The sequence below is a fragment of the Panulirus ornatus genome, chromosome 4 (genome assembly GCF_036320965.1).
Source record: "Panulirus ornatus isolate Po-2019 chromosome 4, ASM3632096v1, whole genome shotgun sequence".
NCBI classification, from domain to species: Eukaryota; Metazoa; Arthropoda; class Malacostraca; order Decapoda; family Palinuridae; genus Panulirus; species Panulirus ornatus.
The window spans coordinates 60595652-60622660 of NC_092227.1; the positions used below are offsets into that span (position 1 = coordinate 60595652).

Genomic DNA, 27009 nt, shown 5'->3' on the forward strand with positions numbered 1-27009 from the left:
CCAGCCATGGTAGCGGTTGCTGCCCAGGTAATACCAGTGACCATGGCGCTCAAGATATCTCTGTGGACGTGCAGTGTTTGCCGAGTGGCTCACCTGATAATATATTACTGCCGAAATACATTTCGTTGCTTTATAGATATATACATATACGTTTATATATATATATATATATATATATATATATATATATATATATATATATATATATATATATATATATATATATATGATGTATTCCTCACGCAAGCACAGCAATTTCATCTTCAGTGGAGTTCTGTTGATGAAGTGATACACCTTTCGATTCGAAAGCTTCTACATCAGCTCACTGCGTGATAAACGCCATCTCAACAGACGATGCGTAACAGCCTTACGTCCCTCAACTCCATCACAAACGTAAAGAACACAACTGGAGCGAGAATTTCAAGCAGCGAACTCGAACGTCAGACTGCCTCATCTTTCATCCCTGGCGTCACGCTAAACACTAGTCACCAAACTTTTGATTACATTTGGGTTCTCGTGAAGCCATGTCCCACAGACAACGCCAGCGGTGTGGGCTGAGGTTCCCAAGTGAGTTGGCACCTGGGCCAAGCCATCACGTCCCCGTTTCACACAGTCACCTGCCTGCTCGACCTCGGGTAGCATCATAATTCACACCTTCAACTTGTCCTCCGCCTCAAGGGAGCTTTCGGGCGTGTGAATCAGTGGAGGGAGCGATCACATGTGTGAACGAGGGAGTGGATGTTCAGATTTGCGAAGCAGTGATGGGGGGGGGGGTGTCATATGTGAAAGAGGGAGTGTGTAGATGAGAAATGTTGAAGGAGGGACTTTTCAGACGTGTGAAGCAGTGAAGGAGGGACTGCTCAGACGGATGAACCAGCGAAGTAAGGAACTTGCAGACGTGTGAAGCAATAAAGGAGGGACTGTTCAGACGTGCGAACCAATGAAGCAGTGAAGGGTGGAGCGTTCGGACGCGATCAGCAGTCGAGGGGAGAGCGTTCAGACGTGTGCAACGGTGGAGACGGGAAGCGTTCAGACGTTAGAGGAAGTGGGAAACGGAGTGTTCAGACGAATTCATCAGTGCCTCGAGGAGGAGAGAAGTGCTGAGGTCCGAGTGAGAGTGAGGAGAGAGATGTTTAGCAAAGCTCAGAGCACGAGTGAGGATGGCTGGGACGCAGACGATAAGGAAGGAGGAAGTAAGAGTCGGTAAGTGTATGAAGGGACGCTAAAGGAAGGAGGTGTGCATTAAAGGATAGGAGGGAGTCTGAAGTCCAAGGAGGAGTGAAGGACAGAGGGGAGGTTAACGTGCCTTGGAGGTGAAGAGATACAGAGCGCAAGCCTTACGCAGGTCACAGTCAAGATGATACAAGAAAGCCAAGGAAAACGGAACAAGAAAATAACATACCAATAACATCAATAAGATAACATGCTGGGGTAGTCACTGCGCTACAGTGGTGAGATCTTGTTCGGGAGTCCATTTTGATCATATAAATTCTCAGTGAGTGTTGTGTGTGTGTGAGTGTGTGTGTACGTGTTTAATCACCTAACAACACAACATGGGGAGGGAGTTCTATACTCGTGGGTCCTCAGGTCAAACTTTCTCTAACAATGATCCAACTTCATTTCTTCATCCTCTCAGTATTCACAGCCTCATCACTTGGCTTCACATTCACCCACCATCTCACCACCACAGGGGTACTTCACATTTCGGCCGTAGCCAATAGATCAGCCGCTCTTGCAGGAGAAATCAAAATCAAATCACATCTGTTTTTGAACATGTTTCTTGTTATGACATCAAGTTGCCCCTTCTTTGCTTGATTGAGGATTGATATGCAGTGTGTGTGTGTGTGTGTGTGTGTGTGTGTGTGTGTGTGTGTGTGTGTGTGTGTGTGTGTTTGTGTGTGTGTGAAAATGGCCGCCAACTGTGCCGTTTTCTTCATGATGTACGTACGTCGAGGCTGTGGTCTTTGATCCTTTTATATCTTCTTAAATTGAAGTCAGCAACACCAGTGCCAAGTGTCTTAAAGTAACACAGGTCCGACCGTCCTCAAAGTGAGGTACAGCATCATGCACGAGACCAGTAAACGTTGCCCCATATAAACAACTCGTTATTCAACAGGAGTTCGAGTTCATCGTCTTGATCAACGAGTGAGGCTGTAACTCACAACCAGGAGGAATTATCTTGCCGCACTACGTCTTCTTATCTTGATCGATGAGTGAGGATGCAGTAAATCATCGTGTTATCTTGGTCAACGAGTGAGGACGTAACTCACCATCAGATTATGACATCATGCAGCACATTATCTCGTTATCTTGATCAACGAGTCAGGACGTATCTCACCACCAGGTTATAACATGCAGCAAATTACCTTGTTATCTTGATCAACGAGTGTGGATGTACCTCACCATCAGGGTACATCACAGCACAATATCTTGTTATCTTGATCAACGAGCCAGGGTGTAACTCACCACATCACCTCCCACTACAGAGCAGCCACCACACACAGCGGCGAGGGCAACACTGCATTACTTCTCCCCAGTTCCTCGTCATTCTTAATCAACAAAGTTACATTCAGTTCCTCTTACTCCGTCATGCACGATACACACCCTTCAGGCCACCTCCACAGGTCCTAACACTGGAGGTTTATTATGCTGAAGGCTAGCTGGATCACCTTGCCAGCCGAGGCGGTGGGGGGCCACGTGAGAGACGTTCACTGATTGTGGTGGCCGCTACCAAACCTCACCCACCACTCGACCCCCACGGCCACTGTGGAACGCTCTCCTGCCTCAGGTAAGTCTGGGGTGGCCACAGACCCATACCTGGACAGCGTCAGATGATTAACTAAGGAAGAAGGGCATGTCTGATGACGAAGTCTGTAACCTTGTCATAATAATGTTATCTTTTATCATCAGAGCTCATGCGTGGGAAAGTGAACACTCTTGAGACATATATATTTATGTTCTTGGAGGCTGGTGGTGTCTATCTCATTAAAATCCACATGGATCACAAGCTCAAAACAGGTGTACCTTGTCTTGAGAGTATCAGACTGTAGGTTAAGTGTTCAAACAGTTGCCTCCCTGGTGAATGAGAGCGACGAGTGGTAGACCAGGCACTAGATGATGGTGCCAGTTTGGCGTGGTGGCAATGTGGGGCGAAACCTCGGGCCATAACACCTCCAGACCCTGGAGCACGCTAACTGTCAGCGAGGCTGGACGCAAGTCTTTGTGGCAAAAAGACGCCACATTATCCCCACGCTTTGATGAAGAACATGTCATCATTCAGGGTACAAACTTCATGAGCAATCTGCCAGGCCACTGCTATTGCTCTATGACTTGGTTGTGGACTGACCCGCTGGTTAGTTTACTCCATCTTGCTGGGCAGGGAGGCGACATACGATAGTAACAGAGTCGGCTGCTTATACCACTTCCTTAGAACTTAAAAGGTGTTTTCATAACATGGATTCAGACTGAAAAGCGTGGGAGCCTTGGAGACTAGTGGCCACTTAGCCGAGTTGTCTTCGAGCGATATATCATCTTGATCAGTAAGTTGCTGCACAAGAGAAAACCATGGTGCACTAACATAAGCTTCTTTATCACACTAACACCCTATTACTTCCCATTTTTTCCAGTAACCCTTTCGATGTTTTCCAGTTCATCACAGAGAAACGTGACACTTGATTCCCCTCCAGAAAGAAAGAAAAAACCAGTTTACGCAACTTGTACAACGCAAAGTTTCACCACCATGTTGATATGCACACAACACTGCACGAGAAAAGTGGTTACAATGTCCCAACTTGTGTGAAAACGATTGTTTGCAGTAGGTTTCCACAGAGGAACCATGGGAGGTCAGCAGTAAATACTGCAATATATTTCGTTGCGGTATTGTGTGTGTGTGTGTGTGTATTTCGGATTTCTATGACGTATAATGTGAACTGGGGCTTCTTCCAGTGCTTTTACTGGTATGTTCTAAATACGACTCAAACGTATTCAGTTACCTTAAATGCATTCTCCAGGCGCATAACAATGAAAGCATTAGAATTTTCAAAGGACTTGGCTTTAAAAAAAATATATATATAAAGAAAAATGACTCAAATTATATATGCACTTTCATGAGTAACTGATCTCATATGTTATCGCTTAATAGCGTTTTGCCCACGAAATTGTGACCAAATCCGACTTGAACAGTAAAATGTAATGAGTTGGCTAGACTAACTCCAACTCTTACATCATTGATCATTCATGAATCAAATACAACAAAATGCGCTGCTCTGAAATTGGAGCTGGAGTACAGCCCAGAGGGGAGAAAGAATCGAGTGCAAACTCTAAATACAAGCAGATTATTTGGTAAAACTGCAAAAATTATCTGATATTAACAAAAAAAAAAAATCCATTTTTCCTAACTCGTGAAACTTTTCATGTCAACGGCTTTTGTTCCCACGAGTTTATGATCATTGCGATCACAATGATGAGTGAAGAAATGTAAAGTTATGCATGGAAAAAGACGAAGAGAATGAGGCCAACAAAGACTTGTCATTTCAACTGCAATGAAGACAAGAGAAAAGTTTCATTGCGATCCATTTAACGCGCGGGCCCTCGCCAATATCTTAGTGTTGTAGAGTTACAGAATATTTCAATGTTCGTTCTGAGAGTTTGTGATTTTGTTATAATTGCCTTCGTTTGCCTCGCTTGGCTGTGGGGGCTTCATCTGCCACAGACTGTGGAGGTTTATCTCATCTGAGTTACCGAGTTACAGGGAGAGGTTACAGGTCTTATCTGTGTAGGTTTATCTCTCCTGAGTTACTGAGTTACTGGGATAGGTTACAGGTCTTAGCTGTGGAGGTTTATGTCGCCAGAGTTACTGAGTTACAGGGAGAGGTTACAAGTCTCAGCTATGGAGGTTTATCGAATGAGTTACCTAGTTACAAGTAGTTACAGGTCTTTAGTTTCCCCACCAAGATGAAGACACAGTCAGTGAACAATTTGTAAGAGGAAGGGACAGATCAACCAAAGACCACAACATGAAAATTAAGCAAGAAACTTGCCAAAAAATTATGTAAGGAAAAACAAAGTACTTTCCTAGTATAGAGTGGTGGATGAACGGAATAAACAAAGTTATGAGATGGTGAATGTCAGAAGTAAACAGTTCGAAAAGTTGTACGACAGTGGAGAAAGCTCAAGACATGAAGCTCCACGAGATTAGAACTCTCACTCTCCTTACAGTACAAACTGGTAATCCCAAGAGTCTTCTTCCGCCCATTTGTAGGAGGAACGAGGTGGGAACGAGTGGTCATTCGTGCCTCACACACACACACACACACTGCTCTGTGTATTGTCCCGCGCATCACAGAGAACTTGCATTACTACCACTGCTCGAAGTCGTTCCCCAGTAAGTCGAGAAGAAATTGAAATGTTACCGCTCTGACAGGCACAAAGGACTGCGACAAGTGCGTGTGTCTCTGGGAAAGGATAACATGGGTTTCCTCTAAGCAGCTGCAGTGTCCACTGGATTGTGCAAATATATGCACAGGTCTTGAACGTGGAAGGGAAGCGACCAGAATTCCTGCTGCGATATTTGTCTGGTTGTACAGAGGGAGGGTTTTGAAGACTGAAAAAGACTTTTAGATGACATTATTATCATCATAAGGGTAAAGAAACCACTCGAGACTATTCTCTCATCAGATGACCGCCTTAAAACTACACACGTTGAGATCTGTGTTCCATGCCTGGACATGAGTCAGCACACACACAAATCCTCACCCTCTGTTTTTAGTCTATGTGACTTTAAATGGTCAGGAGAGGACGGTATGACCAGCCTCTTATGATGTTCGAGAGACAAGTGCCTGAAGATCCGGGGGAGGATTTATTCTACAGGTGTATAAAGGAAAGTATCAGACACTTGTTCGCGTACCGGTAGAATTATCAAATAAAATTGTTCGAACTTACGTTGCGGAAGTGCTCCTGAAATGTACCAAGACGATGCTCAAGATGATGAAGATTACGAAATACGCTACACACTAACGTGACCAGTGGAAATACTGTCTCTATTTCAGATAAGGACAACCTCCTTATACACCAACAAGTGCTTTATCAAAGCACACACTTCAACTCGTTCTTCATCAAATCACAGATTGTCTTTCTATATTTAATATATTCAATGACATACCGATATACATGTTGGACTCTGAATCACTAAATATTGTATAAACATTTTACATGCATGTATTAAAATCATATAGGCATTAAAAAAATTATTTCGCCATACATTTCTGTACCATAAACAAGTGACAGTCATTTGGAAAGTAATTAAAAGATAGTTCAGCCAGCTTTGTAATTATCTCATGGACGTAACAGCTCATATACCCATGTATTTACTGATAGTTCTGAAGTGTTGACACGATAATAAATTTATCATTCCTCATTTTATGATCCCTGAATACTATTTCCTCCATGTTTGTTCACTTAATTAAATGCAAATGGTTATTTCTTTTTATTCCTAAATGATTGACGTATTTTTCCAGGTACACTTTTCACAGACAGGCCATTTTTCAGCTTGCCTCTGTTTTTGTGAACACCTCGTTGCATTCACCGTAGAATATAATGGCACGGTCTTGGCACTTATTCGTCACCTTTACTGCATATGAGTAAGTAAAACTCTATTATGATATTTCTATGTGATCTGTCCATTCTGGTGGCCATCTTTAATTGCCACCAGTCCCGAGTGCTCTTGCCGGGCTCATATTTTTGCACAGCATCTGCTTTCGTGGACATCAACGTCAAATCGATGCATCAACAAATCCATCCAAACCCTCTGGGAACATATCGTATATGCAAAATTCAAATTCCAGACTGTGGTTCGGATTAGATGAAGAGTTATGAATATTACACGGAACGAAGTGGGGAAAATTGAATTACTGAGGCTCCGGAGAGTATGGATCCAATAAAAAGAAAATAAATCATGAGAAATATATAATAAAAGTGTGTCTTCAGGAACTGAGAAGCAAGTGCTACGAAGGACGAGATATACTTCAGGAATTAAAGGCAACTAAAACATACTTGTATCCTACAGATACTACATGATGTACTCGAGCATTGGCTATCATGAAGCCTCCTTCTTCCTTCATGAAACCTTCCTCCTTCCTTCATGAAGCTGCCTCCTTCCTTCATGAAGCCGTCTCCTTCCTTCATGAAGCCGTCTCCTTCCTTCATGAAGCCGCCTCCTTCCTTCATGAAGCCTCCTCCTTCCTTCATGAAGCCTCCTCCTTCCTTCATGAAGTCTCCTCCTCCTTTCAAGAAGCCTCCTCCTTCCTTCATGAAACCTTCCTCCTTCCTTCATGAAACCTTCCTCCTTCCTTCATGAAGCCGTCTCCTTCCTTCATGAAGCCTCCTCCTTCCTCCATGAAGCCTTCCTCCTTCCTTCATGAAGCCGTCTCCTTCCTTCATGAAACCATCCTCCTTTCTTCATGAAGCCGCCTCCTTCCTTCATGAAGCCTCCTCCTTCCTTCATGAAGCCTCCTTCATCCTTCGTCATGCTAAACTGTGAAATTCTCCTCCTCATTTTGTCCTTCCTTGTACGTATAACTTGCTTTTTACAGTCTGGTGCACAAACACTTGCGGAGCCATGATTCATCTCCACCTTTTTCTCAGCCTGTCCTATGTCGGTCCCTATCTCCTGCTTAGTGCCCTGGCCAGCAGTAACGGTACGGGGAGTGAGAGTGATGAAGAATGGCAGTGGCTGCTGGCCTTGCTGCTGAATATGCATGATACCACAGTGGGTGATATGACTGATGGACCTGTACAAAAGTCTTGCAGGGAATACTGCAAGCGATTCAAATGGAGATGATGTCGAACCTGGAGTACGTATTATGAACATCGAGATATCTAAAGTGGGAATAGTAAACACAGATACGTTTAGGTAAATGATAACATGACGCTTATCCTGTGTTGTTCTTTTGAAAGCTTCAATTTTCTTTCACCATGTTTCCTTTACAATACTGATTTTGTCTCGTCTTTCTTTCATTAAGAACCACCAGTCCAGGTAATCTTAAATAGGCATGAAAGAATGTTGTGTATCTTTAGTCTTCGAGAAGACAGGGCAAGGTAGGTAGCTGGCATGGGAACTGTGTACGGTGCCGAGTTCGTGTGTGGAAGGAAGCAGAATCAACCAATATTTGTTCTGATTCCCCTCTGAACGTCAATCTACTGACCGTAATGAGCCGTTTGAGCCATTATCCACTACATGTGCGCTGATCCTGTTTACTGACCCTACCCGAGTGTGAGTGAACCAAGCGAACTGGTAAACATCATCTCGGTGGGGAATCCAGTCCATTGCATCATTCAGGCACAGTTAACATCTCTGTACTGTGACTATAATATACACCAATGTCTTCCCTGAACCTGCCCAGGCGAACTTACAGAAACCTAGGCTTACTGGAACGCGTTGCACGGTGCCTGGTGTTGTAGCTGAGCAGAGTGAGCTAGGATGTTTCGAGCTGCCGCTCCAATGCTTCACATAGCATAGGACGTTTCGAATTAATGCTTCACATACTGGGCCCCTATCATAACGAGGAGCAAGGCCAGCAAGTCTGCTCAGTCTTCAAGACTCTTCAGGTCTCGTGAGGGTATCAAGACGGGTGTGTTTTTTCTAACGTCCCGATCAAAACTGCCACAACGACAGCTGGAGAAAAAGGAATGTAACGTCGATGGTCTACGCTCGCCAGCGAGGAGGGGGAAAAAACTGACAAAACGAATTGGCTCGACCGAGTTGGATGTGTTGCGAGTGGAGCTCCTTGATAGCGATGCCCTGGGAATGTATGCACATCGTATTCGCCTGAACGGACCACAAGGCTAGACGGACGACCTGGATTAGAATCTTAAGGAACTCCGCCGAGGACTGTGAGCCGCCATTCAGCAGCGGGTCCTCGAGAGACGAGTGACTATCTCGGGCGGAGGGAGGGTGCTGGTGCAGGCGGAGTGCTGAGCGGCGGCTGTGACGACCTCCGTCTCGCACTCCACCTTCACTCCTGCCCCACCAGATCCTCACCCCTACCACGTCTTTCATAAACAAACGTGGAGATCATGGTGGTCGTCGCCATCTACTACGACAGCAGAGAAACCGATTTTCCTGAACATCAAACGTTGCCTGCACGTAGAACGAAGAGAGTTGGAGGATGTCGCCTTTATAAAGAGAAATATACGAGCAAAGACTAATACAAGACGCACCAGTTACTTGTAAGTATCATGGCCGCCTCTCTCTCTCTCTCTCTCTCTCTCTCTCTCTCTCTCTCTCTCTCTCTCTCTCTCTCTCTCTCTCTCCACCTAAACGACGTCTCCCACTGCCCAACCAAACGTCGGATGTACCACACAAGTGTCACAAACCACTTCGCTGCCGTGGTGTAAGCAGTCATCTGGAGAGCCCAGCACTGCGAGACAAACAGGATATCAACACGCAAGTTCCCGACAGTCTAATTTCTGCTCAAGTTCAACAGGTCTGGCTGGGGACGCGGTTTCGATTAATCTGACGAAGATGCTGAGGCTGTCAACGCAGGTGAGCAATACCGATGATAATCAATTACAGCAGACCGCATAATCTATCACATAGAATCAGATGACACCGCCCTCGCTTTCTCACAAACTTTACTTTACTGACTTTCCCTACCATTACATAGAGGTAGAACTACAACCATTTCGACGGGGAGTGTATCGGTACAAAGTCGCGCACAGTGAGGTTTCCAATCGTGAAATATCAGACCATTAAGGGGGAATTTAGAAACCAATCTCGGCCATCTAACTGGGAAACAGGATTACTTAAAATGCGAGCAGAGCCATCCTAAAGCGTGTGTCAGGGGGGAAACTGGGGAGTACTGGAGACAAGGTCCGAACTCCTCCCAAGGTATTGAAACGTAATTCGACTCCCTTTGGGTGAACCATCTCCTGAAGAATTTCATACTCCCTGTTCATGAAGATGCCAAGCCCGTGTGGTTCACGCGCAACGCAGATCTCCAGCTGCGTTGCGTAATCTAATTAAGGGCCGCGTTGGATTCCACGGCAGACGGGAATATCTCAACTCCCGTAGCAAACTTAGGACAGCGAGTCCTCCAGTATGGTTCCTATGGTGAAACATGCGAAGGCTGGCGCGTATGTGTACCCTGATCTTAAGGGGAACTTGATACGGTCTCCCAACTATTTCCCGGGAATGAAATGCCAAGGAATTATCAGTTCTAGCTGCCGAGGAGGGAGTTTTGCAGATCATATTACATGAAACACGTTACCCGACCTATTTCAACATTCAGCTCAACAATACCGCTGGCGAGAGAATCAAAGTAATCGCTGACAATATTCTGATGACCTGTTGCTGACAATATTCTGATGACCTGTTGCTGACAATATTCTGGAGAGCGGTTGCTGACAATATTCTGATGAGCGGTTGCTGACAATATTCTGGTGACCTGTTGCTGACAATATTCTGATGAGCGGTTGCTGACAATATTCTGGTGACCGCAAACTGACAACATTCTGGTGAGAGACTGAATTTGTTTATGGATGGGGTTGTTAGGGAGGTGAATGCAAGAGTTTTGGAAAAAGGGGCAAGTATGCAGTCTGTTGTGGATGAGAGAGCTTGGGAAGCGAGTCGGTTGTTGTTCGCTGATGATACAGCGCTGGTGGCTGATTCAAGTGAGAAACTGCAGAAGCTGGTGACTGAGTTTGGTAAAGTGTGTGAAAGAAGAAAGCCGAGAGTAAATGTGAACAAGATCAAGGTTATTAGGTTCAGTACGGTTGAGGGACAAGCTAATTGGGAGGTAAGTTTGAATGGAGAAAAACTGGAGGAAGTGAAGTGTTTTAGATATCTGGGAGTGGATTTGGCAACGGATAGAACCATGGAAGCAGAAGTCAGTCACATGGTTGGGGAGGGGGCGAAGGTTCTGGGAGCGTTGAAGAATGTGAGGAAGGCGAGAACGTTATCTCAGAAATAGTGTTCCAACAATGTTATATGGTTGTGAGGCATGGGAGATAGACAAGGTTGTGCGGAGAAGGGTGGATGTGTTGGAAATGAGATGTTTGAGGACAGTATGTGGTGTGAGGTGGTTTGATCGAGTAAGTAATGAAAGGGTAAGAGAAACGTGTGGTAATAAAAAGAGTGTGGTTGAGAGAGCAGAATAGGGTGTACTGAAATGGCTTGGTCACATGGAGAGAATGAGTGAGGAAAGATTGACAAAGAGGATGTATGTGTCAGAGGTGGAGGGAAGGAGATGTGGGAGACCAAATTGTAGGTGGAAGGATGGAGTGAAAAAGATTTTGAGCGATCGGAGCCTGAACATAAATGAGGGTGAAAGGCGTGCAAGGAATAGAGTGAACTGGAACGATGTGGTATACCGGGGTCGACGTGATATCAATGGATCGAACCAAGGCATGTGAAGCGTCCGGGGTAAATCATGGAAGGTTTTGTGGGTCCTGGATGTGGAAAGGGACCTGTGGTTTCGGTTCATTACACATGTCAGCCAGAGTCTAAGTGTGGACGAATGTGGCCTTGTTGTCCTTTCCTAGTGCTACCCCGCGCGGACGCGGAGGGAGGGGGGTGTGTCATTTCAGGTGTGGCGGGGTGGCGGCGGGAATTGAAGGCAGCATGTATGAATATGTGCCTGTGTATATATGTCTGTGTATGTATACGTTGAAATGTATAGGTATGTATATGTGCGTGTGTGGGCGTTTATGTATAAACATGTGTGGGTTGGGCCACATTCTTCCGTCTGTTTCCTTGCGCTGCTTCGCTAACGCGGGAGACGGCGACAAAGTATATACATACATAATAAATATCACATCTGTTGCAATGGATTCCTAATTGCGTTATTTAGCGCAAGACATTTGGTAACTGTTTAATTCTAAATGAAACAGTATATGAAAGTATTGTATTCTATTCAGTGATGTTTCTATTGGAACTGAACAGCTTGTGACTGTTCATCATGAATCCTTTTTAAAGTTCTCTCTCCTGTTATTCGTCTGTTATTGTGAGGTATTTCGTATATTCCAATCATAGCCATTAAATCGCTGGGTCACTACACACACTCACAACCCGCTTGCTGCTATGTAAACCGCAAAAACAATATGCACTCCACTGAATTTCCCGAACCCACTCAAAGTGTCTGAAGGAGGCCCAGCTTAACGAAGCATGCTACATGCCATCAAGTATTCCAGAGGAGCCAAGTTTGACGGGCGCTTCGACCCCCTGGTGCTGCTGCTTCGGTGCTCTGTGCGGTTCGTTTGGGATTCTCGGACCCTGTTCTGCCGTGGAGTGAGGCCGGCGAACCTGTCGTTTTGAAGATTTATCATGCCAGGTGACGAAAACGAGAGGGATTACCAATATGGGTCTGTTTCCTACCACTCACTTGAACCCGGTTAGAAGAACACGAGTCTACTTTCAAGAACAATGGAGAACCTTTTGAGAATACGTAACCTATCTCAACTAAAGCCAAGATGGTATATAGTTCGTAACTGCTAGATGTTAATACCTTGGAACTGTACAACGCATTCGACCAACTTAAAGCCGACTGTAAGCCGTGAGCCAACATGGAATATGCGAGACAAAATACCAACCAGACACACATGTTAACATATGAGCAGACGGTATCACGCCTCGCGAGTGTCCTCTCCCTGCACTGTTTTCATAACGAAAACGAGAGATCATGATGCTAATTAGGCAGAGGAGCCCGACCAAACTAAATCTGAGTTTCCAGGCTTGCAAGCCCCGCCAGCAGAGGGCACGTGTAAGCAGAACGAAGCCATGGGACGTGGTTTGACATTATCTCTCGTCAACCACCGTTGCAGTCTTGCCGAATATCGTCTTTTAAGACAGATAACTGAAGCGGGTGTGGATAACCCGAGAACCACAGTCCACGCTGCCCAAATAGGACGAGGAAATTTTCCACCTGATATATATTAAAAGTTCACACGCTTATACCACTTACCCTCATTTGTTGCATGACCACATGATATGTATCATTAATAAAGTTTTTGTCTTTATCTACTCGAAGGAAATTCTCGTATACTGTTCACCAAGACAAATACTGAGTTGACAGGTGATAAAGCCCCATGAAATGAATCGTTATTACCCGAGCCTAGTGAAGGAGAGCCCTAGAGTGGATCCGGGCCAAGCGAAAAAGAATTGCAACCGACGGGGAAAATTAGAAGCTCACTCCACGTGCACATGGATCATTGATGAGTTTCATAACCCAAGCCAGGAGAAAACCCGGGCCACACGGTGCTCCGGTATGGTTAAGTTATAATTCGATTACCTTTGACTTGACAGAGGGAAATTCATAAAAAAAAAAATCGTACCTTTGACTTGACTGAGGGAAATTCATAAAAAAAAATCGTACCTTTGACTTGACTGAGGGAAATTCATAAAAAAAAAAAAACGTATGTGCTTTACTTATTTGTACTACTTGAGAAGAGTTGGACAGTCGTAAGGCCGGATCTGTTGAACTTTCTCTACCGTCACACACAACAGTCATCATAAGAGTTCATTCCATCCATCAACTACCCATAATATATCAGTACCTCTTTACATTTTCTATAACACGTTTCATGCTTAATTTCACGATATCCACTGGTTGTTCCATCCCTGTATCTCCAAGAACTGTTCGCTGTATACGTCACTAAGCTAGTTTAAAACCTTAAAGACTGAGATCAAATCCCCTTTACTCTTCTCTTGTCCCATGGAGGGCAAATCTAAGGCTTTTAGGCATTGCCTGTAAAACATCTCTCTTAACCCTGGTACCAACTTTGTCCTCCTCCTCCTCTGGATCTTCACTATTAGTTCTTTGTGCTTCTTTCACGTGTGGTGACCACACTCGTGGAGCATATTATAGTCAAGTCTAGTGTAAGATGAGAACAGCTTGCCGAGTGCTTCCTTATCCATACACCGAAATATAGTTCCACGATTTCCACACCCAGGTTCCTCTCGCACCAATTCCTTCAGCTTATTTCCAGCTGAATGATATTCATAACGAGGCGCTCTTTCATCGTGTTCCATCCTCATTACTTTGTATTCTATGGGATTGAATTCTATCAATCATACATCAAACCAACTTCTGAACTCGTCTAGGCCTCCTTGTAAGTTGATACAATCCTACTCTCTTTTCACTACTAACTTTGGCATCGTGTGTGTGTGTGTGTGTGTGTGTGTGTGTGTGTGTGTGTGTGTGTGTGTGTGTGTGTGTCCTTGTAACGTGTTTCTGGCCATGATTTAGGACCAATTACAAAGAAATCACACAAACCTAATTTATGAACACAAGTGACAAAGTAATATGATGCTGATTTAATGCTCTTTCTGAACTACGGTGTGGATAATGGCAAGACGAGGCACATGAGGGATGAGGAAAGCCAGCGAGAGACAGTGGGTGTAGTTAAGACTGAGCGAGTGGATGGCTCAAAAGTTTCGTAAGTACAGCTCAAAAGTTTTATAAGTATACTGATGAATTATAACGACACAGCAAGCGGGACTTCCACGATACCAGGACGTGCAATGAGGGCTCCCAGACCCAGTGGCAGCTATTCCAGAACGTATCTTTAAAACGCATGAGGAACAACAGAGCGTGGAGTCGCCTACTGTACGGGGGGATGCAAGGACACACAAAGGCACACCAGGACCGAGCACGAACAGCAACTGTTGGGGTAAAACACGGTCCAAAGAGTAGCTTTACCATGCCCGACTCCGTTCATGAGGCACGGACATCATGCTGGAAAGTCTTTCTAGCTACACAAAAAAAACTCCCTCACTCATGGTAATGTCCCCTGAATATGACATTTGCTCGATGAATGACCTCAAAAAGTGCAAATTGTACAGCGATCATGGCAAATCTGGGAAGGATGACTGATATTGAATTTACCAACAAAATTACGAGTAAACAAATCCCCACTGAGATGAGCACTGACGTGAGTAATTTTGAGACGCTGTGCAGATAATGTGAGGCTTTTAAACAAAGGCACAAACATAATACTACTATGCTTGAACTTTCTGATGTACACAGTGACAGTAATGTGTTCTCAGTACTAGATTCACAACAGGTGGGGACAGTAGCAGTACTGGAGGCTCAACAGGTGGGGACGGCAACAGTCCTAGAGGCTCAACAGGTGGGGACAGCAACAGTACTAGGGGCTCAACAGGTGGGGACGGCAACAGTCCTAGAGGCTCAACAGGTGGGGACAGCAACAGTACTAGGGGCTCAACAGGTGGGGACAGCAACAGTACTAGGGGCTCAACAGGTGGGGACAGTGACAGTACTAGGGGCTCAACAGGTGGGGACAGCAACAGTACTAGAGGCCCAACAAGTGGGGACAGCAACAGTACTAGAGGCCCAACAGGTGGGGACAGTAACAGTACTGTGGGCTCAACAGGTGGGGACAGCAACAGTACTTGAGGCTCAACAGGTGGGGACAGCAACAGTACTTGAGGCTCAACAGGTGGGGACAGTAACAGTACTAGGGGCTCAACAGGTGGGGACAGCAACAGTACTTGAGGCTCAACAGGTGGGGACAGCAACAGTACTTGAGGCTCAACAGGTGGGGACAGCAACAGTACTAGAGGCTCAACAGGTGGGGACAGTAACAGTACTAGGGGCTCAACAGGTGGGGACAGTAACAGATGGTACATCAAACATCAGAGGCAGGTGGCATTCCTTCAGCGATAGATTGTAAGTGACCGCATCTGGTAGAACCACCATTCTGAAATGATGTCATCCAGCCCATCTCTGCGCCTCAGAAGCAGTAAAAGACGCTACCCAGATAAAAACGAGTCGTAACGTTTATTTCACTTCTATTTTACAAAAGTGAAACTTGGGGGGTTTCAAGTTTCAGTCCATCTGCCAAACGAAACCTTGTATAGAATCTTCTAGGCACCCCCAGAACTGGTCGACCATCACTGCATCTTCCAGGCACCCCCGGAACTGGTCGACCATCACTGAATCTTCCATGCACCCCCGGAACTGGTCGACCATCACTGCCTCAGGCTGTGCAGCGAGTGCTGCCGCTGTACAAGCCCCTCACACCGTATTTCACGAACGAACAGCACGAGGAAAGGATTATGAGTGTCCACGGCACTATGGAAAGACTGACGGACCCGTCATGTTTTTTTCATACTGCAACATTTGCAATATCTCTTTTTATTGCTATCGTAAAGCTTCCATCACGGACGAACATCCACAGTGACACTTTGCCAGCAGTGATATAGGAAAAGTGGATAAAAAGGATGCATAAGTAAAGAGAAAAATAAGGAAAAAAAATGGAGGATATGGAAAATCTGGCTTTGAAGAAGGGTCAGGTTACCATTGTTGAGAGAGAGAGAGAGAGAGAGAGAGAGAGAGAGAGAGAGAGAGAGAGAGAGAGAGAGAGAGAGAGAGAGAGTTGCAAGACCTCGCTATGTTCGAGGAAGCAGACGACATAGGAGTCGCCAAGGGTCACACGATGTAATCCTTTAACCTCAGTATCATGTATATGCTGTAGAATAGGGAAAGAGAACCAACATTGTGACTCAGGGAAAAAGGTTCAAGTTCTGACAGGCTGGGTAGATATGGTAAGTTAAGACTGCTTCGGAGTAGACTCTATAGTCAGTATGTAAAACTACGATCTCCTAAGAGAATAGAACGCTATAGAAGGGCGAACTAGTCCTTTGTGTAATAAAAACACCTGTGCAGAAAAGGAGAATTTTGTGCATGTGAACAGGACTCCAGTATTTTAGGAGAACATAAGACTTTTCCAAGGTAGACTAGGCATTATGGTGACACCAGCTATTACGTTAAGCGTGTTGAGTGGTGGTATTACAGATCCATTGTAGGATATGGAAAAGTTATAAGGGGCTTCAGCGAAAGACTTGGGAGTAACTGGGTCTGTAAAAAGTATTAAACATGGGTGGACTGTGTGTGTCCAACTGGAAAATCGTGACCAAATCTAAGCTTACAAAGGAAGCTGGAGCGAAACGAGATGCTGGTCAAGTTAGACAAGATGCAGAAATGTAGTCTTCCATCAACATACGAGCGCATTTAGTTACCCGAACAGAACAGAACAGTTGATGAAAACTAAAGAGGACTGTACGAGGCAGACCACAGCCACAGGGAACACCGCCGTTGACAGGGAGAGGCAGACCCTTCAACTGAGGCAGACTGGTCAGGGAGCAAGACAGACACAAGAGAACAGAATGAAGGGAGCTTCGGAGTCAAGTCCTTGGTACCATACCGTCATGAGCTCTCATATGAAGTTACAACTCAGGATTCAAGAGGGGCCCATCTGATGGCCGATGCCTCAAGGAGGGGCCCATCTGATGGCCGATGCCTCAAGGACAGGCCCAACTGATGGCTAATGCCTCAAGGACGGGCCCATCTAATACGGCTATACATCATCCCCTCTAACACATGCAATCTGGAACAAGTTCGAGATGGCGTCTGTAACAGGTGCCGTGTTTTGCTCGGCGTAGCGGCGTTGTTGTTGCTCCGAGATGATAAAGCGATTCGACTTCAAGATTAACTAGCTGTGGATGAGCACGTCCTCATCACAAAACAAAGACCGGGTAACAGCCTTCACATTTCGATCTACCAAATCCATGAGGACTTGCAGAGAGTAATTTACATGATTTAGATCACTGGTGGAGGAGCATGGATACAGGTAATTGAGTGCCAGATGAACATAACGACATTTTGATGCCTCACGAGATGTCAAGGCAAGAGAGTAATCATAGTCAAGTTGAAGGGTTTCGACCTCCTAAATTCTGCCAGAGCCAAAACCCAGCGTTGATACAGACCCAATATCCTCACTGGTTAGTATGATGAAAGCATAGTACAGAACCCTGACTAAAAGCTCAAGCTTATCTGCGTTTATAACCGTATCGGAAGCTGTGAAAAATTACGGTGGGTGGGTGTAAAATTCCGGCTTCGGCGACAGTCTGATAAAAGAGCATGAAAATACTACGTGTCGCACACGAAGGATGATGAAGATAATGATGAAAATAATGATGTCAATGATGATAATGAATCTTTGCTTATATCGTATAAATTCCTACTCTCGCAAATAAGCTTAGATTACATATATGTCAGAGTAACGTAAAGCACACTGTGTAAATGAACGATTACAGTACAGGTTTTGTTGAGGTTGCTGGCATAGGTGTTTGAGAGCAAGTGCTGTTGTTGTTATTAAGCATCTCATCATGACAATAATGTGCTCTGTTAAGCTGACTGGTGTCCGCTGTAATCGACTATTATGATGAAGCTTTTGAACAACAGATCACGTCGCCTGCAACATACACTGTGAACCATATAATGCAGATATAATCTTTTTTTTCTCTCTCTGAAATTTTGGCTACCACTATCATTGAGCTTTCAGACGATTACATGATCAAGAATGCAAAGCAGTTTGTTACAAGTACAGTAAAACGTTATTATAAGAGCACGTCTGTCGTATGATTTCAAGGACAATTCACTTTCATCATATTCAGCACTACTGAATAGAATTAACGTCAAGCCCGTCAGTTTCTCAATACATTGTATTTCACAATTAACGCAGGTTAAATATAGCAGTGTGAGCTGTGATGATACAATTATTGAGGTAATTCATGAAGATATTCTTACATATCCAATAAACTTATATTATAATGTTCCCTGCAAGTGGTTCCATTTTCGCTCTAATCAGCAGTCACAGAAAACGTAGTATATTCATTCGTTAAGAAAAAAATATTGACCATGTTTTGGGGGAATACCAAATACAGCAAGATGGAATGACACTACCATTAACTCGTAAATACTGTGGTTGTCCCCACGTAGGTACCTGGCAAATGAGACCACTAACCCCAGGCTGCAGGTGTACCACAAGTGCCACACACCACACAACCCAGCCGCGGTGTCAGCAGACGACCAAAACAACGCGAGGCAAACAGGATATTTGAACGAGTTACCCACAGTCTCACTCGTCTGAAGTTCGACGAGTGTGGGGCTCGTGTTCCAGGTTGAGTGTGGAGAAGATATTGAGGCGGTGAACAAAGTTAGGAATACTAATAAATCAAGTGAAGAATACATCATTCATCGTATGGATAGTGAATAATGACACTTTCCCGTTTTCGTTTTCTCGTAGGATGCGGTAGGTTCAGTGTACAACTATCCAAACATTTTTGATACCGACTCTGACAAGAGAGGATAATCACAATACTGATGAAAGTAACTTGCAAAATTGCAACATATGGCTAATCGAGAAACTCGTTTTCCCCAAGTGTTTCCGAGTCATGATGGCAAGCGGTAAATGACCTGCAAAACAATTTTCCTCAACACGATGTGTCCTACAGTTGTTCGGAAAACAACATTAGTACAATGCTATCTGCAAGGAATTTACCAGTACATAGCTAGAGGACGAGGAATCACAGTAACTACGACGAACTTTGCAATCATTTCACCAAATCTTCAGTACATCACGACATGCTCGACGCAGGCTTCTCAAGCCCTTCACTATACATACTTTACGTAAACTTATGCCTTGGGCAAGTAGATATTCCTCTGATAAAATCAAGTAGATATTCCTCTGATAAAATCAAGTAGATATTCCTCTGATAAAATCAAGCAGATATTCCTCTGATAAAATCAAGTAGATATTCCTCCGATAAAATAATACCCTAATACTGACTCCTTTAGCTTCCTTCCGTTCACAATCTTCCGACGGTTACTCCACAGGCTCTCACTATACCCGACACTTATCAACATCCTTTACATCATAACGTAACTTTGTAATACTGACCAACAAAGCTGCGTGTTCCTCTGAGCCTCCGGCACCTTTCGAAATCAAACCTCCCCGGTGACGACATCTACCGCGAGAAAAACATAGCTGATGTTTGAGTGCGAGTCCGTCCCTATAGCCACAGCGGTACATGAAGCCTATCCTGTCCTGGATGATGATACATGTCATGTATACAGTCCTTCCCTGTGGATATCCTGTGGTGAAAAGTGGAGTCAGGGCAGGCGACACAGGGGCACGGCAGATAAGAACAGATGACACAAGGGGAGAAGAGCAGACGACACGAGAGAAGACGACACAGTTGCAGAGAAAACAAGACTAGACGACAAAGTGGAAAAAAACAGACAGAGACGACAAAGACATGACGACACAGGAGCAAACGGGAAACAAACGAAACGAGCAAATGACACAGAAGGAAGGAAAGCAAAAACAGACGACATAACAACCAACAAAAAAAAAAAAAAGTTAGAGAAAAGAATATCTAATGTTCACTGTACCCAAAACCATGAAACCATAATGGATGCTTCACAAGTAAATTAATCATCGGTTTTCGTTTGGTATCTTCCCTGATCAATCGTCCGATAGATAACTATTTACCAACATGAAGGACTAAATTCGAAAGTCTTTAGAAAATCATTTCAATTCGATTCCGTGGAAACTATAAAATACAATAAACTCCGCCTGTGCGGGAAATTTAGAAATACAATAAACTCTCCTAATACAGCAAGCAAGACTGGCTGCATTTCAGACATACAGATGCAGACATTACGGTCATACCGATATCTAAAAACTGATGGATATTTTTCCGTTTTGACGTTTGGTCCGGCCCCGACTGCAGGTCCATTAGTCGATGACAGACACACACACACATGAGCGTAGTGGTGGCAGCTGGGTCCTCCCACCATGCTCGGGTTAAGAATGTATGTACCTCGCTGGAGAAACTGACGCGGTGCTTCTACTGCACGACGAAGCTATTAATACATTCTTAAGCACTTAAATAAGATGATTGGGCCCTGGAGCACGACGATACGAGCCTTGAGCACGACGGTATGAACCTTGAGCACGAAGATGTGACCGGTAAGCCCGAAGGTGCGACCCTTGAGCACGACGGTATGACCCTTGAGCACGACGGTATGACCCTTGAGCACGAAAGTATGACCAGCGAGGGCGGCCTTACAACCTCTGAGAACGACAGTATGACCCTTGAGCACGACAGTACGATAATTAAGCATGAGCATGAGACTCTTGAGCACGTCGGCACAACCCTTGAGCACGACGTAGATACCCTTAAGAAAGACGCTACGACTCAAGCATGACCTACGACCCTTAAGCACGACGCTGCAAAGCCTTGGAGTTATAATGATAGCGCGACCGTATGACCTGACCCATAAGAACCATATCAGAGTTCGCGCCACCATACTCAAGCGCCGTGCCCTCGGACACTATGGGTTGCCTTAGATGTGAAGATGATATGCAAACAAATGTAGCGATACAGCAAGAGAGAACAAAGCCAACACTGCAATCTGAGCAGAAGTGCGACGCTTTAAGTACATCTGCCACACGATCTGTGCCATGGCGTAAGAAATTTCAACTGCGTTCCTTGCAACGACGCTAAAAAGAGTCGAAGTCTCCAATGTTAAAGGATGAAGGAATTCAACCCCTTTGCCACTTCTCTGAACAATTCCAACCACCGTGTATCATGCATCGCAGGTCAAACCCGAACACGTATGTACCCAGTGAGCGTATGCGATCCCAAAACCTGCATGTGTTAAAGATTGATCGGTTCGTGGATACAGTACACTGACGTTATTGACGGCCTTAATATTAAGACCCTGGCAGCTAAGAGGCCAAAAGCCCAAACAACCAACCAACCAATCCGAATAAAACGTACTGACATTAGTTGAACATAGGAGGTAACGTAATAAAATGCCCACTTGTTAAAGCGTCCATTTGTTCGAAATATCTTGGGTACACTTAAAGTAATGCGTGAAACCACTATCAGCTTTAATTCAGGGTCGGCTATGGTCAGAGCGCTGTAGTGGCATTCGCCACTGACGAGAGAGCTGATCAAATCTTACTTACAGGTTCCAGTCTTACTACTACTATGCGACTGCAAATTCCAGGGTACTGACAATCTATGCCAGGAAGAGAGAGCATATGTAGATTATATATTCCCAAAAAAGACCAAGTTATCTTGGTATCTCAACATAAAATCAATTCCAGTTTCTCATGAGTGAAATGAGCGTCATTCAGTGAAACTTATCTAATTACAAATTCCTCCAATGACACAATGTCATCCAAAGACACTATTTCATCAAACGACAGTGTCATCTAACGAGTGTCGCCCAATAACACATGTGTTACCCAATGAAACATTTGTCATCCAGTGACACAGGATCGTCCAATGACACGTCTCATTTAACGATACAGTTTCAGCCAAAGACACAGTTTCAACCAATGACACTGCCACCTAGTAAAACAGGCTCATCCAATGGCACAGAGTCATCTATTGACAATGTCATACAATGACAGTCTCGTCCAATGACAGAGAGTCGTCTAGCAACACAAGGTCATCGAGCAAAGCGTCACCCATTGAAACAGTCAGCCAACGGGAGCGTCATCAAGTGACAGTGTCACCCAATGACAATAATAACATCCTATGACAGTCACCGTCATCACAGATGACACTATCATCCATAGGCATCTTAACGTACCACTTCCTCCTATTCTTCTTCAGTTAACTCGCTCACTTCCCTACATCCCCAGACCTTCCGACTCGGTCCATAAAGATGGCAAAAACAGCCAACGTCACCTCAAGCATCATCGTGTCATCCTAGTATCAACCAACCCAAGACCATATAGTCGTTGCCTATACCAGTAATGGCGCATGTTCCCCCATCTCCTTGTAAACAATGACTGCCTCTAATATAAGCATTTCGAACTTTTTTTTTCAACTACCATTTTGAAGGTAAGTACATGATTCGTAGAACCATGTACCCAGACACAAGTCAACCCTATCTCTCTTATTCAGTCTCCCGAAATAATTCTAATTCTAACAATCAACTCTCCACCAACCACATTTATTGCCCACTACGCTTGATAGCCTCGGAATATTTCTTCCATATAGAAATAATCCTTTTTCCTTTCAAGTAAGTTCTTTTCGCACACTGCTATTATCCCAGGTCTTCGCTATGAACTTCACCCTCTCCTTTCTTGGTTCACTTAATTCATTCCAAATGTCTCTCCATATTTCAACCCCTTTCTCACCTATATGGAGGCCCTCACACTCATCTCACCTAGTATCTATATCATTATAATAACCCTTTAAAATGGCCATCCCTTCTGTCGTATACATATCACCTCTATCAACAATCTCCTATCATCATGTTACCACATCCATCCTCGCTTAATTACCTCTTTTTAAGTCTTTTACTCCCATCCCGGCACGCAGTGCCCCTAATCATTTTGATAACCCGTAAAATTACCGGTTCCTTCCATCGTCACCATACTTCAACCCGCTGTACCATCGATTCCTGACAGTCATATATCTTATTATAGCCTTTCAAAAACCCATCTCCAACCATTTAATACTATCCCATTACAAATATCCTATTTTCAGTACAATCTACTTCCTATTTCCTATACCCTCCATGCGTTTGTTTGTTTGTATTCTGTGAATGGGCTGCATTATTTCATTTGTATTCCCTGTTTCATTAATGTAAAATCCTACCGTTTCATTACTACAGCTTCCGTTTTTTTTTTGTTTGTCTTTCTGTGAATGGGCTGCATCATAATTTCATCATTTGTATTCCCTGTTTCATTAATGTAAAATCCTACTGTTTCATTATCACAGCTTTCGTTTTTTGTCACTTCATCACACTTGTCAATTTTCTCACCTCCCTCTTTCTCCTTCCATCAATATCTTATGCTTCTTTCATAACACACTGTCGCCAGTACCCTCCTCCCCAAGACTGACTCCTATCGTTCATACATCCTGAAGATCAATCTTTGTCCCAAACAACTTTACTGTAACCTACTTACTCCCAGCATTTCAAATCTCTCGCTCTGTGTCACACACCTTTCGCTCCTCATTACTAGTATTCACAACATTTCCCGGGCTACTCTTCACCTTTGGTGTTCCACCAGATGCTCTAAAACTCTGTCTCTCATCAACTCTGTTATAGCATTCGAGTCGAAAGAGTCGCGTTTCGCTGAGGTCACCCATTTTAATGCGCGATTCACGTGCAACAGCTGACGGCTTAGCTGTGAAGTGTCGCTCTTGCCCTAAGTGAGCGATGCTCTCGACTATGAATGTTTCACATTGTTTCATATCGCATCATCTACATGTTCCCAACTCACTCGCCTAGTGTGTGATTCACAGGTGCCTTTTGTTCAGTATTGTTCCAACAAGCATGGGGGGACTCGCACACTGTTGTAGTGATATTGATGTAATATATATATATATATATATATATATATATATATATATATATATATATATATATATATATATATATGTATATATAAGCAATACGGTCAAGCTAGATAATAGTAAACAAACACATTCTAAAACCGTTCGGAAAGAGCCTGACTAATAACAGAATGCGACCAAAGCGAAAATACGAACAACGTTACTTCCCTCTATAATTGCTTAAATTCTGGAACTGCACTGACCCTGAATCGGGTGCGATATGTAAAAACTATGGTAGTACACACACACGTAAGTGTTAGAGGTCGCAAACCACTGGCAGACATCATTCGGAACGGTTGGCATGCCTGGCGAAGCCTAGCCAAGCAAGTCGTCATTCGGCTAAGCCATTACAGAGATAAATGTTTATAAGCTTGAAGGTTTGGGGGAAGGGTACGATATTTCGAGAAACAGTTCCATCTATGTCTCAGATGTTTAACAGCGCCTGCGAGGTATCTTAATACTTGAACAAGAGCTACACTAACGAGGTGTTTGTTGTCCGCTACTTACATTAGAGCAGCTTATTTCTTTTATATACCAACACGGAAATTATGCCTTACAAAGTAACAGCGGGAAAGTTCGTTCATCCATATACCCTGTTTTATATCAATTATCATTACTCCTCCTCTTTATAACCAACCTGACTACAATGTTCCCACAACGAACCCTACCAGCACTAAACGTTTAATCTTGATGGATTAACACTGTGGTTTCCGAGTTACCTCAACTTTGGTTTTCCTACTATTATCATAATCCCTTCTCCTTTAAGCCTTCCCCAATTCTAACGTTAAATAAAGGAAAATGCTAATCTAATCAAACAAAATGTAACGTTGAGTAAGCCCGGTATGACAAAATACCCAAGTTTCCTTTAATTTTATCCATATTCTCTAAAATGCAACAATCGAATCGCCTATTTCCCAACAAATACTGGAGAAAATTATGCTATTCGGAAGTGAACAATTAGGACGTGGCATTAAAAATATACCACGCAGTATGTACTTTTCTTCCTTAAGAAAACGAATCGGATTTAAGTTCTCAAGATTTTGAAGAGAAAAATTTTATGATTAACACGAAAACAAGGAGCATAGTCATCATTACCCATAAAAAGTTACTAAACTTTTCTTGAAGACAAAGCATACTTCATTTTCTTAGTTATTAGGCCTACTTACATATACCTGGCGTGGGAGGTGGGCGTTCATGTTAAAAGACTGATTTAATCGTCCTTCCTCAAGATATGAAATCAATTTTATATAATTTACTCTCTTTTGCAAATCGTTTTTTGTCCTTACGAACATTTCAAACGAATGATCAATACTTTTTCAATTATTACCGGGCAGTCTTAAACTTTGCTTTTATCACACTAAAACTATACGTAATACTTGAAAGTTCCCAATGCTCAGGCGAATAAAAAGTTTCTATAACACACTGAAAGCACAATGGAAAAATCCAAGCAAATTCATAGTATTTACACTCGAAGGTCAAGCTACGCGCCATTCAGTGCAAGAAATAAGCAGAGGGAAGTTGCAATAATTCCTTAAGACCTGAGAAGATTCACCTTGATTTTCGTTATTGTATCTGAAATACACCAAAACTTATATCATTTCAACGTCGCGCAAACCCCCACAAAACATAGTAGCGTATAACTTGGCGGCTGGTGGCGCCTCTGTGGCCCAGCCTCCCCACATCCATTCCACGTTGTCACCAAAAACACATCATACTCACGTTGGTATACTTCAATAATAAATCTTGATTGCAAGAGACGTTAAGCGAGATCTTCATAAGTTCTGTTTCAAGTATTGTTAATAAATCGGATATATTACCAAAATTTCATAACCCTCACCACTATCAACTTATCATCTTCGAATGAAATACGACTTTTCCATACACGCTGTCCCATCTCTGCTTTATTCTCCACAATAAATCCCACATTTCCATTGCTGATTCCAATAAATGCCACCACTAATAACTTAAGGCATAAACGAATATTACAACGGCTTTAGAGAGGTCTAGTCTAAAATGTGTGTACGCCCGTTAATTTGGGACTTTAACCCCCCCAATGTTCTAGTTGAAGTATACTAAATATATCCATTACTTCAAAGTCGAGGATCTAAAGGGAAGTGGGGGTTCAAGCCCTCAACACTAGAAACAGGAGGTAACACATTTTTGATAATCTTTACAGCCGCACCAGCTGCCCCCTCCCCTCAAAAAAAAATCCCAGCTTTCAACTGCATCTGGGGCTAACTATCTGAAATTATTTAATACCAAATAAAAGATTATAATTCAAATGCCCTTGAGCAATTTAATCCACCACGACAATGCCAACTCCGATAGTTGTAATACCATTACCGGTTTGCAAGTTTCGGGAAAAATCTTCACTTAAGTTATACCGACAATTCTGTGACAATAACTTCGGCCCAAGTTTACAGAAACAATCTGAATAACAGATGTGAATTATATGAAAATGTTACTCAAAAAGTAGCTTACAGAGAGTTTACACCTCATAAGATTTACAGTTTAAGTACATTTTTTCCTTTATATTACATTTACAGCGGATTCACATGGGTTCCGTAGGTTTACGTACTTTGCTGTCTGTGATTCTATGACTCATAATGAAATTTATCGTATCTTAAACTTCAGTAAATATTCTCCTAAAGATTTCGGATTCTAGAACATGCTTTGATTATTTACCCTCAGTTATTCTGATATAAAACTATCAACATACTAAAGACAAAGTATTACTTTTTCATAGGCAACTGATTATATCACGAAAAGCATGTTATCCCTAC

At 43.5% G+C, this 27009-nt stretch overlaps 1 protein-coding gene across 7 annotated transcripts in view; it reads right to left on the minus strand.

The window, feature by feature from the left end:
- Window positions 1-27009, minus strand: part of LOC139766508 (uncharacterized) — a 1237960-nt gene that overhangs the window by 979237 nt on the left and 231714 nt on the right. Inside the window, exon 1 of one of the 7 annotated variants that reach the window (XM_071695241.1) lies at window positions 2367-2463. The exons of the other annotated variants lie outside the window; for them this stretch is intronic. The gene's annotated coding sequence lies outside the window, so the exon portion shown is untranslated. Of the gene's footprint in view, window positions 1-2366; window positions 2464-27009 lie in introns of those variants that run through there. 7 annotated transcript variants of the gene reach the window in all.